The sequence below is a fragment of the Sycon ciliatum genome, chromosome 13 (assembly GCF_964019385.1).
Source record: "Sycon ciliatum chromosome 13, ocSycCili1.1, whole genome shotgun sequence".
Classification (NCBI taxonomy): domain Eukaryota; kingdom Metazoa; phylum Porifera; class Calcarea; order Leucosolenida; family Sycettidae; genus Sycon; species Sycon ciliatum.
Window position 1 is genome coordinate 4,650,233 of NC_088655.1, and position 9,740 is coordinate 4,659,972.

The following is a 9,740-nucleotide window of genomic DNA, read 5'->3' on the forward strand; positions in this document are numbered from 1 at the left end:
ATAGAGTGTGATATCATCGGCACTAAGTTGATTCAATGCATATTGGAAGCACTGTGGTGCATCTTGGGTGTAAATGCAAAATAGCAATGGGCCGAGCATGGAGCCTTGTGGGACGCCTCTTGTGCAAGGGCGGGCCCCACCTAGCTGTTGTCCTACTCTTACTTGCTGGACGCGTCTGGTCAGCTAGCTTGCAAACCAAGCAAGTGCAGTGTCAGCAATGCCAAGCATCTTCAACTCGTCGATGAGCTCTTGATGCTTAACTCGGTCAAAAGCTTTGCTCATATCTGCAAACACTATGCCGCAGTACTCGTTGTTATCAAGGGCTTTGAGCCATTCATCGACCACTAGCGCTAGGTAGTCCTCACACGAGCTGTTGGTACGGTAGGCAAATTGATTGTCAGGCACGTACATGATGTTGTGTAACTTAAAGAATGCAATCAGCTGCTCCAAGACAACTCGTTCTAATTATCTTGCTGTATATGGGCAATAATGAGACTGGTCTGCAATTAGTAGAGCTTTCTGCATCGCCTGATTTGAAAACTGGGCTGACATTACCTCGAACCCCGTGCTGAGTTTGACACGGTTTCTGGTATCTTGGCCGTAGACTACTACGCATACTGCTTCTAGCGGTATTATCAAATTTTACACAAAATTGAGCTGACTGTGGCATTCGTGAAAATATCTGGTACGCACCCTGTGCTCTGAGATTAATTGATAATATCAGTGAGAGAAACTGCTATGGAATCACGACCATGCTTCAGTACGGCTGGTAATACGTTGTCAGAGCCAGGTGACTTACTTGTGTTTGTTGCTTTGAGCAGTGTGGGTGATGTGCGCCACAGTTACGGGTCGAAAATGGGACAGTCGAGCAGCAGTAGTTGGGTGTTGGGTGGCTGGGTGTAAACATGTGTCAGTAGGCCTGCTTGGATCGTGCACTATGTTAGCAAATGTCTCTGTCAGACTACTGAGAGATGCAACTGGCTGATTTCTTACTTTCCGCCTGCCAGACAGACTGTTAAGAAAAGCCTACTGACATGTAGGATTTCGTCGGAGTGCCGAGAACTGGTGCATCAGGAAACGGGATTTCAGTCTCCTATTCAGAAGCGTCCCCTCGCGTCTGACAGACCGATACTGTTGCTTTTAACCTCTTTAGCACGCATCACGTAAATGAACGTGATCCTGGATGCTACCGGTCCACGGATCACGTACATATACGTGATACGATCTACATCACGTCCTACAGTTGTTTTGGCTTCCGTGTAGTAGTACCAGGCCTGTACCGTGGTCACGCGGAGCTAGGCCTGTTCAGGAGACGTATCACGACAAGTACACGTGGAGTTCGCCACGTATCACGGCAAGAGTAGGTCGCGCAGTGCGGAAATAAATTAGAAATAAATTTGTTGACAATTTGTTGACATTTTCAACCATGGCACGACGTAGATACAGCGCAGAGGAGATCGACCAAGTTTTAGAGCAGGTCACGCTGAGTTTGGATAGCGATAATGAGCCAACTGTCTCTGACAGCGATTTTTCGTCGGCAGATGAGTCTGTGTCTTCATCTCCTGAACGAAGTGCGTCGCCAGAAATTGGTGATGCTACTGACGATGTTGAGGGGATGGAGAGCACGGAAGCAGCAGCAACAGGTGGTACGGAGGACACCAGTGCTGGCGACGAGGCCATGTCCTTGAAGTCGCATGTGGAAGCTGTCGAGGTTCTAGCTGCAGGTAACGATGGAAGCGAAGGTGAGTTGGGTGCATTTACAATTTGAAAATTTCACTAATTTTGAATTTTGAAATTTCAAATATTCATGCATTGTTGCATGCTGTTGACTATATTTTTGCAAAGGTGGGCTAACTTAGTGGTATTTTGAATTGCAGATATTTTTGTGCCCGTTCTAGCATGTCACTGTTGATGTTATGGACACCAAGTACTGCAGTACAAATAAATATGCAACAGATATGTGAATTGATACTGAAATACACAATTTCTGCACATTGTGATTACATGCATCCAGGCATATGGGTGAAGCAGAGTATTGCACCTACCGCACTGCCATTCACTGGCAACTCCGGTCTCCAAATGCCGCTTCCAGACGATCCAACTCCACTTGACTACCTGAAATTGTTCTTCAACGAAGATTTCTTTGAGTATCTTGTGACGGAAACCAATCGCTATGCACGCGCATTTATTGATGCCAACCTGCATACTCTGCCAGCTCGCAGTTTTGCCCGCTCGTGGAAGCCAGTTGTTGTTGGAGAGATGAAAGTTTTCCTGGGACTCTACCTCAACATGGGCATTGTCAACAAGCCGGAGATTGACCAGTACTGGGCAACTGACCCTGTGATAGCCACACCATTCTACAACCGCACCATGAGCCGCGAGCGTTTTACATCAATTCTCAATTTCCTTCACTTTGCCAACAACGATGAAGTTGACGAATCTGACAAATTGACCAAGATCCGGCCCTTGGTGACTTTCCTCCAAAACCGTTTTCAGCGAGTGTATGTGCCGAAGGAGTGGGTGTGCATTGACGAGGAGCTGGTGGCATGGAAGGGCCGTATTTCATTCCGCCAGTACATTCCATCGAAACGAGCACGGTTCGGAATGAAGATATATGCCCTGTGTGAGGACAGCGGTTATCTCCACAATTTTATCATTTACACGGGCAAAGACAACGACACTTTCAGCCCGGACACGGTGAAGAAGCTTGGAGTGCCTGGTGCCGTTGTCGACAAGCTGATGGACCCGCTACTCGGCAAGGGCTACAAGCTCTTCGTCGACAACTGGTACTCCAGCGTGCCACTCGCTACTCACTTGGCTGAGCACAACACCGGCGTCTGCGGCACTGTTCGCAAGAACAGGACTGGCCTTCCAAAGCAGGTGGCAAAGCACAAGGGCCTCCAGAAAGGCCAGTTCCTGTATCGCTGTGGCGGTGGCATGATTTTCATCAAGCTACATGACACGAAAGAGGTACATTTCCTCTCCACGCTCCACACAGCCACGGTCAGTGCAACTGGCAAGCGCGATCTCCAGCGCTGGCCGGTACGGAAGCTTGATTTGGTGCAGGATTACAATAAGAAGATGGGTGGTGTGGACAAAAACGACGGGATGATTTCGGTGTACACTGCTGCTCGGAACACCAGAAAATGGTATAAAAAACTGGCCACGCACCTGATGGAGCAGGCCCTGCTAAACGCATACTATCTGCACAAGATGAAGGTGAAGATGTCGCATTATGACTTCGTGAAAGCAGCCATCAAGAGTTTGATAGCAGAGGGCAAGTTGGAAATCACAGAGCACACCACAGCTGTGGCTGCTGCAGCCGGTACCGCAAAGCCACTCGACACTCACTTTCTACGGCTCATCCCAGCGACTGCCAAGAAGGAGAAGCCGCAGAAGATGTGTGTGTTCTGCTATGCCAACGGGAAACGCCGAGATGTGCGGCAGATGTGTGCTGATTGCCTGAAGAACCCAGGGTATTGCCTTGAGTGCTTCGAGACATCGCACCGAGGAAGATAGCTGTTCCACAATTGCCGAGTGGTTCCTAAACGCAAATTTGTTCGAGTTTGCGGACATGTAGCTTGTCCTAAACCGATGTAAATATGTACATATAGAGGGTGAACCATGAGTATACATTATATATTTTATCATTCTGACTAGCAGTTGTTGATACCTGTAGCTAGAAGCGATACTGCATGCAGTAAACCCTGTAATAGCTGTCCTGCTTTTATAGATGTGCTGGAAATACGTAAATTTGCTGCGCTGATTTGCATTGAAATCTGTGCAATAGGGTATGTTCACACCGACTTTACTGCTGAAATAAGTCATCACAATCATAAATGCACATTGTTAGGTGAAATTCACAAGCTAGAATCGAATTTTAGAAAAAAGTGAAATTTAAAGAAAAACGGCCCGCGGGCCAGGTACAAACCCCTGCCGTGCTGAAGAGGTTAAAAGAACCATATTCCCAGACTGCGAAAGGACTCTACGATGCAGAGTAGTTCTGCGCTGCAGCAGTTTCCGTAACTCTGGTGCTGCCCACGGTTGAGGCTTAGGTTTGGGACAGAGGGGTAGTCTAACTTGTGTAGATGGAGCATGCGTATCAGTAACAGCAGCGATAAACGTTAGAAGAGGGCGAGTTTGACTGTCCAATGTGGAAAATGAGGATGAGTCCTCGAGCATATCATTCAGGTCAGCATTAAACTGAGAGTAGTTGATAGTAGCTATTCCTGGTTTTCTCACAACCTTAGTTCTTTGGGTTGCTGGGGGCTTCCGGTATTACAGGTAGACTCCCTTTAATTCGAACCTCAAATTGCCAGGCCCAAACTTCGAATTATCCGGAACTTCTAATTATCCAAATGCAGCCCCATGCACTGATATGTGTGTCAAAATGCTTGAAATCACATGCTGAATATTTTTTGCACATTTTTATTTGCATCAACGAAACATAGGTGGTCGTACCGGTCATGTACAACGTTAACGGATCATCAAAACACTGGATCGACACAAAATCATTTGACATTATCTTCATCTTCTAGTGAAGAAGTTGTCAGTCACTGCAGCTTTCCTGAAACATAATTCAGCGGGAAAGAACTGCGCTGCCTAATCCGCGTCATGAAAGGTCGTCGGACACCAGCACGTCGTTCTGAAGAACGGAAGTGGAGCATAGTTATAGACAATATTTACAACAATAGTGTTGTTGTGCGCCAACATCTCCGCGCACGAGCTGGCGCGGCAAGAAAGGCCATCGAGATCCGCGAAAAGAGTCAGACACCAGGAAGAAGTCGTCTTCAATCAAACCTTTGCAATTTGCCTCGCACAGGCTTGAATCAAATTTCGAGAGAAGGTGGGTTTCTTGAACACTATAGTCGATCCTGCAGCTGACCATCGATCGATTTTGAGCTACTCTTGGCTAGAGAAGGAGAAAGGAATGAACTTTGAATTACAAGGATAGCAACTCAATCTCACTTCGAAATAAGCGTTCAAAGGACATAGCCAATGTACTGTAAACAGCTCTTCTGTACGAAGACTGGGTTCGAATTATCCAACCGGCGCACTTTTCGTACTTCGAATTATGCATTCGATTTTGACTTGAAGTGACTTGCAGAAGATCGGTACGACGAAAAAGTTCGAATCACGCGGAATACTCGAATTATACCGTATTCGGATTAGAGGGAGTCTACCTGTACAATATCAAGGCGGACTAGGTGGTGATCAGTAAGATCTGACATGGCAATGATCGTTGGATTGAGCAATGGAAAGGTAGTGTTTAACAGAGCCAGGTCAAGGCACGTGTTTGACGGCGCTCTAGTTGGTGCGTGGACAATGTTCTGCAGCTGGTGTTCTGCACAAAGCTTAAGTAGATGATGATTATGATGCAGAGTCGGTTGTAAGATGTCCGTGGTCAAATCTCTCCATGGCCAGCAATCGAGGACATCTGAGAGTTGTAATTTTTGTACTCCCCCGAGGTGTGATTTTTGGCGTGCTGGGCCAACCACAAGGAAGCCAACTGCAAAAAAACTGCAGAAAATGGTTGTTGTTTGATCCTTTGGTGTTATCTTTGTTTCTAGTCGAAGCTAGTTACTGTTTGGAGCAGAAATGCTGAAATTGACTATTTTCTGCATGTACTCATACATGTACTCATGTACTCAGGCATGCAGTCTCACTCGTATTTTAGCTCTTTTTCTGGAATGGATGCTGCTCTGCGCCCCTTGGTGAACCTTTCCTGCGCTCGTGGAGCGGCTGAAAAGGACCACTGGTATGTCTGGTTCCTGGTTTGAAAGTGGAGAGTCGACTTTTGTGCCTTGAAAAAGGAGTAGGGAGCGATAAAGGTGCTTCTGTGGCTTATTTTTGAGTGCTCCTCGTACATTTTTGATCGTGATAGAAATTCTCAGACCAAAGTCACACCAAAGTCAGCGCGATGATGGCCGTACAGTTTTCTTGTGGATTTTTAGTTGTTTCATCTCGTATCTATGTCAGTATCGTGATGGTGAAGTGGAGAGGGTGATTTTCTTCCTCTAGGCTTCGCTCGGCCGACTTTGCTTCGTCCTCGTTGAAAAGTGATCCTGAAAAAAAGATCGATTCGCAAAATTATGTTGATTTTCAATGTACATGGTGACATGCGATTGCTGGCTATGAGAACTAGCGGGTCAGAGTAAAGTAAAAAGTAAATTATCGTATCCGTTCCCGAAGGGAACTCACGACGGCCGCTAACACCCGATAAACCCTAGCGGCAGATGCAGCGCCTAACGGTGGGGGTGAGTGGGCAAGTCTCACAACCACTGGCACAAGTGCCGAAAACGACCCCATTAGCTGCATCCATGTACCCCTTGTGCCTGGCCACAAGTTCCCAGTTGACTGTGGGTAGCAGCACGGCTGGAAAAACCGCTCCCAGGCAGGACTTGAACCAGGTACCTCTCGTATCTCAATCATGGTCTTTGACCAACCCACTGTGCCTCGGGCAGGTCAGAGCTGTCCACGAAAATGCCATCCAGCTGGGCACTGTACTGTTCCCAAAATTCTGTACCAGAGCTCGGTGGGCGGTAGACTGAACTGACGAGGAGCTTACACGCATCTGGCTCCCGTGCAATGTGAACTGACACAAACAACGACTCCAGATGTGTGTTGGATGCGGGCATAATGAGACGAGCGTGGAGACTGGACATGACGTATAAGCACACACCTCCGCCCCTCAAGTTCCTGTCGTTCTGATATATCCGATATCCAGGGATGTTCAGCAGGGAATCTGATACTGAGCTGTCTAGCCAGGTTTCATTAATAATGATGTGAATTTTATTGGCATGCAGGATATGATGGATTTCATGAACTTTGTTTCGTAGACTGCAGATGTTTATATGAGCAACTTTGAGGACGGTGCGGTTGTCTGGCTGGGGGTTCCCTGACATGTCCTATTGGGCAGACAGCAGATCCTGGATGGCATTGTCAGAGAGAGGTGTCCCTTTGTCATCCAATATGATGTCATAAGGCAGAGAGCACTTGACCTTTTTGGCTCGAAGTTGCTTATACTTCGGTAGTACTGCCTTCAGCTTTGTTTGCTGTTGTCGAGGTCGTTGTTGACGTACACATCATGTCCATTCACTTTCAGGCCGAGGCAATCCGTGTACGCTGACGCCTTGAGGCGCTTGTTTCCAAAGCGTACCCTGACAGGAGCTGGACCTGACGCTGGAGTCTCATGTTCAGTAGCGCGAGGGCGCAAACGTTCGACTCCCAGCAGGTCAGAGGTCGAACATTTGAACAGAGTACTGCAATGCAGGGATAGGGTTCCATTCCATGATACAGGTAGTCCTCGTACCATGACGCTGGTAGCACGGTTTGACCTCTCAACCTCCTCTGCAATGATGTCGGAGAGGTTGTATGGTTCGAGTTGAACTACCGGTCCTGCATTTGCCGCGTTTGAGGTCAATGGTGCACCAACTGGTCCGCCTTGCACTGCTGTACTATTATTGCTGGCGTCGTCTGTCAAAAACCGTACCGTGGCGGCAAGGTCCGTCTTTTCCCGCTCCAGATCACCAAGTCTTGCCTTCAGAGCTGTCACCTCCGTGGTTAGGTCTGCAACCTGAGTCACCAGGTTTGCCAGCCGTTCATCTTACTCGGACATACACGTCATAAATTCCTTCATCATGTCTACGGGGCCTCATGATTTCCTGAAGACGAGGCACTGTACGAACCTCCTGTAGCTGTGCGCCGGGCAGCGGGAGGGGTGATTGCCTTCCTCCGACGTGACTCCAAAGCGGTGGGGGTGCCTGAACAGCGGCTTAGGCTAGAACTACCGTTTGCAGACATATTTGCAGCCATACTACATACGATCCACGTAGATCTGCAACAGCAAGGAATGACCGTGCTCCATACCATCAAGGTCGCTTGGAGTTGACCAGCGCGCGGCCTACACTGTTTGCATGGGGTATGTGGCGCGCCCACATGGCGGATTTCTGACGTCATGAACAACGTGATTTGACCCTACTCGCCCTAGCCCTCTGTGCTGCATGTTGAGGGAAAGTCCCGGCTGGAAGGCCTACAACACCACATGTGTGCTCTTGAGCTGGACATCAATATGCACTTGATCCGATCTAGATCAACGGGTGATCAATGTAAGTGCAGGTGCGCTTGATCAAGGCGACTCGGAACAACTGCTGAACCATGATCTACGAGACCTGGCATTATTGTGTCAAGAGGCACGTGATTTCATCATTCCTCTTGCAGTAAAATCCACGCAAAAATTCAGTCACTTTTGCATCAACTGTTGTACCGAAAAATGTTGGTGGCGCAAGGAGAAGCTTGTCGTTTGGAGTGACAAGTGATCACCGCTGCTTTTCCTTGTCAGAGTCAACAATACACTTTGTTCTGCAGAGTTGGGAGTGGTGTTGGAGTAGAAATTGCTGACTGGCCGTCGCGGAGGGGCATGCTTTCCTGCGCAGGTATGAATTTGGAAGTATTTCAGAATGGTCGAGTGGAAAAATTCAAAATTGTTTATTTCAGGAAAACCCAAAATGGATAATAGGGGACATGTCCTCAGTGCTAGAAGAGGTGTTCTACTATCTGCCGGTGCATAGTGTTTGCTAATTGAGGACATAGCAACACTACAACAGTTAGTCTGAACAATACAACAGTAGAGGCAAAATGCTGGGATGCGTTTTTGTGCAAAGTGCTCCAAAATACCAAAATTTAGAAATCGGGTTTAAACTAAGAAGAAGTGTTTCAATCCTTCCCATTTTTCGGAAGTAACAATATTCTGTAACACTAAAGACCTGTGCAATTTTGAACAAAATCGATCTGGCCATTTATATTTTCCGACTTGGGTATGAGCCACCTTAAACAGTTTTCGTTGAGACGGAAATGAAATCAACGCAATAAGTAAAGCAAGTTGCGCATTCAACACCCACACCAATGGCACAGGTTAGATCTACTTGAACGTTTTCGTTACCAGCTCTTTAGTTATTTATTAGTCAGCTTTTTATCTTGTTAGTTTTCTAATTAGTCGCTCTTTCCAAGCAATCCGGTGCCTTGTATTTTATGAAACACGCGGCAAGTAACCAATGAAAGACCATGAAGACTGAGGCTCTGTCTCGGTCCAGAGGCTACCGCCCGTCGCCAAGGGACGACGGGCAGTGGATTTGTTCCTGCTTGTCGTCGTCACTTGACGACGGGCAGTGGATCCAGTTCCATCACCTTTGAGCAGGCAGGACTGCACTTTCTAGCCTTGATCTGTTTGCTCTGCCATTGGTTGACTCTAAGGCGATAATCACGTGACATACGTGAAGTAATGAAAAACCTGTTGATTCTTAGGACTGGATTCATCACAAACAATTTGACTGAATGAGCATACCTAAACACTCTGGTACAGAGGTCAGCTTTCCATTAGAGGTATTGCACTTTGATGCTGCAGGTCCGTGCATCGAAAAGCCATGGTCACAAGTAAAACTAACAGTTTCGAAGTATGCGATTGAAGTGGCATTGGAATTGCCGTCGTCAATAGTTGGTACAGAGCACCTAACTGCAATTCAGAAAAAAATGATGAAGGCAATAGGAAGAACATACAGTCATCAGAAAATTACAGACAGAATTAACCCTTTATTACCGGCCTGCAGACTTTCGACCATATAATTATGATCGAAAGTCTGCAGGCCAGTAATATCTTCGTAACTCGACCATTTCTTGTGCGAATTCAACACTTGAAAGGTCGATTTGGTAGCGGAAACTCCAAGCTAGTGTTGAAACGAGCG

At 47.2% G+C, this 9,740-nt stretch overlaps 1 long non-coding RNA gene across 1 annotated transcript in view; it reads right to left on the reverse strand.

Moving 5' to 3' along the window:
- The window catches only part of LOC135829746 (uncharacterized), a 41,441-nt gene extending 31,961 nt beyond the window's left edge, over positions 1 to 9,480 (reverse strand). Inside the window, exon 1 of the long non-coding RNA XR_010555907.1 lies at positions 9,344 to 9,480. This is a non-coding gene — a long non-coding RNA (uncharacterized LOC135829746). The remainder of the gene's footprint in view (positions 1 to 9,343) is intronic.
- Positions 9,481 to 9,740: the final 260 nt, after the last annotated feature.